Below are 9,343 nucleotides of genomic sequence, written 5' to 3'. Positions count from 1 at the left end.
TTACTGGGAAGCCTGAACCCCAGTCCTGCAACACTGCCTGTGGGCTGGAGGGGGTGGGGAAAGGTTTATGGCTGGGCCGGGGTGGAGGGGCTCTAGGGTCTCTAACAGGGGTCTTTGAAAGAGTCAATATTCCTGAAGGTCCTGGCACTGAACTGGACCTCCACAAACATCTGGTCACAATGATAGAAGATTCATAAACATCTTGCATGGGCTGAATATTTGGGTCCCCCTGAAATCCACATGTTGACAACTAACCCCCAGTACGATGGCATTAGAAGGTGATCTGGTCAGGAGAGGGAGCCTCTGGAATGGGGTTAGTGTCCTAATAAAGGGCATCCCAGGTAGTGCTAGTGGTAAAGAGTCTGCTTGCCAATGCAGAGGGCATAAGAGACGGAGGTTTCATCCCTGGGTGGGGAAGATCCCCTGGAGGAAGGCATGGCAACCTGCTCCAGTATTCTTGCCTGGAGAACCCCATGGACAGAGGAGCCTGGTGGCTACCATCCACTGGGTCACAAAGAGTCGGACACAACTGAAGTGACTTAGCATGCATGCATGTCTTAATAAAGGGGAACTCAGAGAGCACCTTCACCCTTCTGCCCTGTAAGGACACAGCAAAAAAAAAGATGGCCATCAATGAACCAGGAAGAGGACCTTATCCAATGCTGAATCAGACTCCGGACTCCAGCCTCCAGTACAGCGAGAACTAAATTTCTGTTTTATAAGCCTCCAGGCTGTGGTGCTCTGTTAGAGCATCCTGAGCAGACTAACACCCACCTCACCCTCATGACACGAGGGACTGTGGCCCATGAAAGCCTTCAGCTGCCCCAGTGACATCCCCTGGAGAGAGGAAGGGTATCAGCCCCCCTTTACTGAGATCAAGCTAAGCCTCAGAGAGGTGAAGGCTTCTGCCTAAGAACATCAAGCTGAGAGGAGTCAAACCTGGATACGTGATGCTGAGGCTGTTTCACCGTCTTTTGCATTGGATCCATCTGAAAACTGGAAGTCACCTTGCTTGTCTGGTTATAGCTGCAGGATGAACAGCAGGGGTGGCCTGGTGTGGCAGCCATAGCGTAAATCCAGGGCAAACAGGGGCTCAACTTTGGCTTAGATGCTTTCAAGTGGCACCTCCTGGTGAAATGTAATTCAAGACAATGCCCTCTAAGATGAAAAGGTGGGTGGAAAGGGGGAGCCAAAGGCCTCCCCTGAGGCTGGCTTTTCAGTGCAGACTTGGGAAGGCCCCAGCAGCAGAGCAGGCAATGATAAAGCCACCAGCCCGAAAGATGGTGAAGGTCAAAAGCAGCCCTGGTAACCAGCACCACCCTCCTAAGTGGTTTGTGTTGCCAAGGCAACGCTCCTCCCGAGTTACCCATCCCCATACAGGGTCTGCTGTGACTGAAGCAAAAGCCTCCTTGGGAAAGGCTTGAGGCTGGTCTGATGAGGACCAGCTGCTCAGCACACCACACACACAGTCACGGGGAGCTGCCCTGGGCACCGTCCCCCTCCAGGCAAGGTTCTGGGAAAAGAGGTCAGCGACCCCTCATCTCCCACCTGTGACAGCCTCCCTCCCCCTCGCTTTATTGAGCTGTCCTGGCCACACACCTGGTTCACCCCTGCTTTCTCCTTTCTAATCCTTCCCTCACCCCCATTTCAGCAAAAAGGAGGTGGAGTTTGGGGAGCCAGAACAGAGCTGACCTACCCGCAGAAAGGCGGGGGCAGGGGGGCTGTGACACTGTAAAATGTCACCTACTGAGAAATATATACTGGGTCCTTGTCCCTAGTTCCTGGTATAAGAACTTCCTAAACCCTTGGAATTTCATGAGAGGGTGAGAGGGCACCCTTTGGCGTTCGTGAGAAGCCCCTTTTTGTCCAAAACTGAGCTTATGAGAATGAGGTGGCTCTTGGTGGGTCCCTCGGTAACCTCAGGATGGAGCTGAGGTTGCCACAGGAACCAATGAGCTTCATTAAAGCTTAGAATTTTTAGCCCCACCCCCCTGGCCTCTGGGAAGTGGTGAGTTTGTTGTTCCGTAGCCTTGTTGTGTCCAACTCCCTGCAGCCCCATGGACGGCAGCACGGCAGGCTTCCCTGTCCATTGCTGTCCCCTGGAGTTTGCTCAAACTCATATCCATTGAGTCAGTGATGCCATCCAACCATCTCGTCCTCTGTTGTCCCCTTCTCCAGGGCTGGAGTTAATCCTAATGGCCAATGGTTTAGCCAATCATGCTTAAGGAATGAGGTCTCCCTGAAAACTCCTAAAAGACGGGGTTCAGGGATCCCTGTGTGCAGGTGCTGGGAGGGCGGTGAGCAGGTGAGCACAGCAGCCCTGCACCCCTCCCCCCACACACACCTTCCAACTGACTCTGTATCACATCCTTTATGCTGCTGCTGCTGCTAAGTCGCTTCAGTTGTGTCCAACTCTGTGAGACCCCGTAGATGGCAGCCCACCAGGCTCCCCCGTCCCTGGGATCCTCCAGGCAAGAACATTGGAGTGGGTTGCCATTTCCATCTCCAATGCATGAAAGTGAAAAGTGAAAGTGAAGTCGCTCAGTCATGTCTAGCTCTTCTCGACCCCATGGACTGCAGCCTACCAGGCTCCTCCATCCATGGGATTTTCCAGGCAAGAGTACTGGAGTGGGCTGCCATTGCCTTCTCTGTATGTCCTTTATAATAAGCTGTTATTAGTACGGACAGTATCTCCCTGAGTAAGAATCACTCTAGCAAATCCTACACCTGAAGAGGGGGTGGTAGGAACTCCCAACCCTAGCTTGCAGCTGGTATCTGAAGTGGGGGTGAGTCATAGCTCAGTTAAGGAACTGAGCTCTTAACTTGTGGGGTCTGCTGTAACTCCGGGTAGTGTGAGAGGGCTGGAGACGTGGTATTAGGAAGGACAATACAGATTTGGTGTTCAGAGAGGGAAAGCTCTCATCTGGGGTCGGAAGTATTGTAACAACGGCACAGAGGGGCAAAGGCGAAAGAGCTTTCAAAGCTTCTGGGTGGCTCCCATAGGCAGCCAGTAGCTGTCACTGGTCCAGACTTCAGGGCGCTTTGCAATTGAGTGACCCAGAGTCCCTGGAAGGCTCGGAGATACAGATTGCAGTCCCTAGGGTTTCTGACTTAGGGAGACTGGGGCAGACCCGAGTACTTGCACTGCTAACAAGTTTCCCAGCTGCACTGGGCTGCTGTTCCACAGATTTTACACTTCATCTTCTTACAACTCCAAAAAAGATTCAAGTTCTAAGTGTTGGGGATTTTTTCTCCCAAGGTGTAGACGTGGGAGCTTCTGGCATCGTTTTGTGTCAACGTTTTGTCTGAATGCATGAACTGATTCACTCATTCAACCAGGATTCAAAGGCTACCGTGCTGCTGCTCTGTGCTGGGCGTGCCTGGGATCTGATGGTGGAAAAGATGAAATCAGTCTAGAGGTGGCAGAGACATCCGAGAGGTTTGCCCATGCCCTGTGGGAGGATGTGAGGGAAATCGAAATGGAGGAAGGGCTTATTCAGGCTTCAGAACCTGGGGCTCAGGCCTCTGACCTGCTGCTTCTGACTCTCCTGGACACTGCCCAGATTCTCTGCCTGCCTGCAAGCAACCAAGTCAGGAAGCACTTTAGATAAGATACGCTTGGAATTTCTTAAGTTCCAGAGGACCTGGCCAATCCCCCAGGGGTCTAAATGAACTCCCTTGACTCACCAGGTGAAGCAAACAGCATTGTTAAAGTAAAAAATAAAGCCAGAGCTGCAGTTTTGCAGGTGAATTGAAGTTATCAGTTTGCTACCTGGAATGATAAGTGGGATCCCCATCCCCAAAGCTGCAATTTGAAGTCTCACCTGTGGGGTGAACACAGCCTGGGACTCTCCTAACTGGGACTTCCCAGCACTGGTCAAGTCTGGATGTAGGTTGTTGACCCAAGTTGGTGACATTACATCTATTGTTCCTGTTTTTTTTCTTTTAGTGACTGTGCATTGAAATTAAGTCAAATAATCCCCTATTCAATGTTGAAATTGTTTATTGTGTGTGATGAGTGGTTTCTCAACAAACCCTTCAACCCTAAAATGAAGTAAAACTTTTGGCAAAACCAAAGATTATTGAGTGGGGGAATGAAGAGTGTCATGGCCACGGGACAGGGTAGCTGCCTCCAGGCTGTAGACAGAGGCTTTCCCAAGAGTTCAGGCATCTGAGTCACTGGCCCCTAGAGTGTGGTCCCCAGAGTGTGGCCTGAAGACCAGGAGTGCTGGCAATACTGGGAGCTGGTTAGAAATGCAGAAACTCAGGCCCCTTTTAGTAAGAGCCTGAGATCTGAGGCTCCTCCAAGGTTGAGAGGCTCCCAGACTTGAAGGATAAAAAAGAATTAACCTGGTGAAGAGGAAGAGAGTGTTTCAGAAGAAGAAACCATCTGTGTGCAGTCTAAGGAAGAAAAGAAGTTCTGCGCAGAGCTAGGATTTGGGGATGGGTGGTGAAGAAACCTCTTTCCTTGTGAAGGATTCACCTCTAGGGATGCTCCTGGGGTCTGAGGCCATCTCCAGGATTAGGATCAGAGGAATCAGAGGTGATGGTGAGCTTGGTGAGGCAGAGATCCCCAAGCCTGTTCCTGCCTGGCCCTTGCTAGCAAGAAGCCAGGCCGGGCCACCGTGACTCCGGCCCTGCGCCCTCCCTGTCTTACCCGGGCGAGGCTAGGACAGCTCCGTCCTGGGGCCCCTCGGCCCCCTCTGGACCGGCTGCCTGGCCTCCCTGAGACTCCTGGGTTCATCTTCAGCCTTGTTCAGCCCCTCTCCCAACACCCCCGGCTTTTCTCTCTCTAGATCACAGCCTGCAGCCGGCTCCCCGTGATTCCTCCAAATCGGTTCTAACTGCCCCTCTGTCCGGGCGAGTGTGTCCTTCTTTCTCTGTCTCTGCCATCTCTGCCGGTCACGTGCTTGTCTCCTACAGGCAGAGACCCCAGCTCAGCCTGGAGGGCCTCCAGGAGAGCCTCCTGTCCCGATAGCCTAAACACACATATGTGGCGCGGGCATCTGTGCAGACGGATCGGACTGGCACTCGGGCAACGATTGAGTGGGGACCAGGGAGCCGGGAGAAGGGCTTTGCATTCCTTCCCTGACATTTTGCAACGACCACATGCTTGGCTCTGAGCTCCTGGCGTCCCCACCAGCGACATTCTTTCGGCACATCAGCTGCTGCCACATCAGACCTTTCCTGTCCAGCGCTCCCTGAGGCCCCGGGGCCTGCCACCTTTGCCCAGGGCCACATGGGTGAGGCACCAACCAGTCCTCCTGAATTCTGGCCATTTCAGGAGGTCTGAGCCGCTTTGTGTGAGGCTGTGGCCATAACCTACAGGCCGAGGGCCTGAGCAGGGGCAAACGGCTTTTTAAAAATACTTCATTGTGTGACATTTTCACCTCCATGAAAAAGTAAATTGAATAAATTACAAAGAAACAAAGAAAACCTCTCCTTGCCCAAAGGATACACAAGTGTCCTTGGTGGGGGGGTGGGGGGGGGGGCGGGCAGGGGCTGGAGTTGCCCATAAATCCCCTTCCCCAACAGAAGCATCAACATGGGCCACAAGCTCCTCACCCCCAACCATGCGCACCCCAAACCCGTAACTGGGGCTCCCCTGGGCCCCTCCCAGGGATCACCCGGGGCTGCTGCCCAGTGGAGGGGGTGGGGGTTAGGTCCCAAAGGAACCTCTGGGTTGTTTGGGGAAGGAACACATGGGAAATGGAGACTCAATAGACAACGGTGAGTGCTCAAGGCAGGCTTGTTCCACGTTTGTCCAGGTTGATGGTGTGTCTTGCATCTCTTTCACGTCAGCACGCAAGGGGTCCCTGAAGTCCATTTGCACAGCTGTATAGTCTTCCACTCCTCAGAGGGCCTGGAATATATTTATTCCTCAGTGCACCTGAGTCTCCCTCCTGTGTTTAGGAAACCTGCCATCAAGTGAGCTGAAAAGATCAGGTCACGGCTCTCAGATGCCCTCTCAGGCCCTTGAGTCTTCAGCCTGCAGCCGGTGAGACAGGGCTGGTCCAGGGAGCTTGCTGGTGGCAGTGGAATGGTCACAGCGACAGCGTTCAGAAGCGGGGATCCCATGACGCAGTAAGCACATCCATGGGCTGCCAGTTATATATATATATATATATTTTTATCTTAGTTCTCCAACCGGGGATTGAACCCATGCCCCTGCAGTAGAAGCCTGGAGTGTTAAATACTGGACCTCCAGGGAAGTCTCATCTGGTGGTTTTACTTCTATCCCGACTCTCTGGGTCCTGCCGTCTTTGGCTTTCTGATTACGTGCGAGGAGCTGATTACAAACAGCACTCCTTTCAACAGGAGATAGAGTCTGTTTTGCCAACCGCTGGCTCCCTGCTGGCCCCGGGATGTTGGAGGTGAGTTCCAAGCCTGGGCCTCAGGAGGCCTTGCATCTTGAATCATGGAACCCTGCCGCCAGGTGACCAAGTCTGGGTCATGTCCACCAGGATGGGAAACGATATAGAGGGATTCCTGCTGTCCCAGATGAAGCCTCAACACGAGTGAGCCCAGCCAACCCTGTGCAGAGCCAAGATGGCCCATCGCAGCCGAGCCCCGTGGACCACACACAGATGCACGGTGGTGGGAGTGAGCCGCTAAGTTTCGTAGTGGTTAGCGCCTTGCGGAAAGTTCCCTGGAGCACTGCTGCTGCTGCTAAAGTCGCTTCAGTCGCGTCTGACTCTTTGTGACCTCATGGACTGTGGCCTGCCAGGCTCTTCCGCCCACAGGATTCTCCAGGCAAGAATACTGGAGTGGGTTGCCATGCCCTCCTCCAGGAGGTCTTCCTGACCCAGGGATTGAACCTGGGTCTCCTGCATTGCAGGCGGATGCTTTACCGTCTGAGCTACGAGGGAAGTCCTAAGTTCACCAGAGCTGGTTTCTATTTTAAGCAACTAAGAAGGTTGGCTGGTATAGAGATTGGTGGTAGAAATGGATATCAGGTAATGGACCTTCAGGGAATCAGGGGCTGAAAGCAGAGAACGACCCGTGTTCACACACACACACACACCAGAGCTGCCTCAGTTTAAAAGACTGAGGCTGTGAGGTGCTGCTGGGGATACAGAGCAAATGACTCATGCACGCTGCTGGGGAGACGGCGCTGGGAGAGCTAAATGCACGGCCCAGCAAGTCCACTCCTAGGTACGCACCCAAGAGAAATGAGCCTGCGTGTCCACCAAAGCACATCACAGGAATGCTCAGAGAAGCTTTATCCCAAACACCAAAACACTGGAAACAGCCCCAAAGCTGTAGAACAGGTTGATGAATTGTGAGGAATTCAGACAATGGAATTTTGCTCTGCTGCTTGGAACAACACACTGAATCTTGGACAAAATATTGAGCCAAACAAGGTTTCCACGGAAGGGCACATACTCTGATTCCTTTATATGAAGTTCAAGAAGAGGAAAGGTTCATCTATGTTGACAGAAGTCAGATCAGTGGCTGTGCTGAGGGTGGTGGTATTAACCAGGGAGAGAGGCGGGAGAAAGCCTTCTGGGGATGAGGGAAGATTTCTCTGTCTGGGTCTAAGTGGTGGGTCCATGGTATGTAGATGTAATATCAAAATGAACTGAGCTCATTTTTGTATGCATGCATAGATATAAACATGTGTAGGTATATGTGTATGTTATACCCCAGAAAAGTCATTTCTCCAAATCCCTCTGGCTGCCAGGGATGGGAGTTTGGCATTGCCCCCAGTGGTGAAGCTGCTGATTCAGTCATTGCCTGTGGTTCCCTGAAATGAGGAGTTCAAGCACTGCAGGGTCAGAGATGATTGCTTTTAATGAGACTAAAGCAAGGATGAAGCAAGTGAGGCACCTTAGGTGAAAATTTTAAGAAACATTCCGTCTCGGGGGATAGATGACTGGGGAAAGCCCTTTGTCCTTTTCTGTTACCTCCTTCCTGCTTCCTGAAAGGCAGACATGATGGCTGGAACCCCAGCAGCATTATGGACCACGAGGTAACCTTGAGAATGGCAGTCACATACTAAATGGTGTAGAAAGAGAAGGAGCCTACCTCCTTACTATGTGAGAGAAAAAGGAAGGATCTCAAGCCACTGCTATTTTCAGTTGTCATTATATGAAGCTGAAGCTAAAAATATCTAATATAGGTACATCTATCAGGGATCTAGCTTCCTCACTAGCTTGAGCAGCTGAGAGTGATGCTAACTATCTCAATTCATTGACTGAAAACTGGCCTTCCTCAGTTCAGTTCAGTTCAATTCAGTCGCTCAGTCACGTCCGACTCTTTGCGACCCCATGAATCGCAGCATGCCAGGCCTCCCTGTCCATCATCAACTCCCAGAGTTCACTCAGACTCACGCCCATCGAGTCCGTGATGCCATCCAGCCACCTCATCCTCTGTCGTCCCCTTCTCCTCCTGCCCCCAATCCCTCCCAGCATCAGAGTCTTTTCCAATGAGTCAACTCTTCACATGAGGTGGCCAAAGTACTGGAGCTTCAGCTTTAGCATCATTCCTTCCAAAGAAATCCCAGGGCTGATCTCCTTCAGAATGGACTGGTTGGATCTCCTTGCAGTCCAAGGGACTCTCAAGAGTCTTCTCCAACACCACACTTCAAAAGCATCAATTCTCCTTGGTACAATATAGAGAAAGGAATCCAGGAGCCAGAACCACTGAGGAATGGACTGTGAGCAGCCAGCCTCTAATCTGGAAAGACCCAGACAGCTGTCTTTGCCCCAAGACCTGGTGAAATCACTGGGAAAGGAGGCACCAGCCTTTTAGAAAGTACCCTGTGGCTTATCTCTGAAGGTCAGAGAGGGCCCCCTCTAGAGACACTGCCAGTGAGAGGGCTTCCTGATTGCAATGGGAGGGATGTGGCTAGCTGTTCATGAGATGCTCAGGACCAAAATAGATGGGCAGCTTGCAAAACTCTTACTTAATTCTTATCACCGAGAAAAAAACCCGAGCAGAGCCACCTCGGGAGGGTGCGGTCCCCTCCCAATTTCTGGGTCACTCAGAGCCCCCTCAGAGGCAAGTGGCCAAGCTTTTAGGCCCTGCACTCCAACAGTGTGCAGAGTCCTGACAACCTTCCTCCTGGCCATTAACCAGGTGACCGAGAGCTCCCGGGAAAGATTTTGTGGGCTCTTGTACACGCTTGGTTAGCAGGCTATCTTGAACTAGACCAGGTGCAGATCCCAGTGGGCCCTCCCGTTTTTCCAGGCACAGCCTGATCGGAGCAGAGTGGTATAGCCCAACACCTGGAATGCGGCTGTTGTCCGCGCCAGCTCACTGCTTCTGTGCCTGCACCCTGCCGTCTCACTGTGCCACAGCCAAGGACAGGTGGCCCTGGCCACTCAGAAGAGGGCACCCC

General features: G+C 52.3%; 1 protein-coding gene across 1 annotated transcript in view; it reads right to left on the bottom strand.

The window, feature by feature from the left end:
• The window catches only part of TIMP2 (TIMP metallopeptidase inhibitor 2), an 86,520-nt gene that overhangs the window by 76,813 nt on the left and 364 nt on the right, over positions 1–9,343 (bottom strand). The gene's annotated exons all lie outside the window — the stretch shown is intronic.

This window comes from Ovis aries, chromosome 11 (assembly GCF_016772045.2).
Source record: "Ovis aries strain OAR_USU_Benz2616 breed Rambouillet chromosome 11, ARS-UI_Ramb_v3.0, whole genome shotgun sequence".
NCBI classification, from domain to species: Eukaryota; Metazoa; Chordata; class Mammalia; order Artiodactyla; family Bovidae; genus Ovis; species Ovis aries.
Note: the sequence above shows the minus strand (reverse complement) of the source record. Positions and strands in the feature narration are given on the sequence as shown.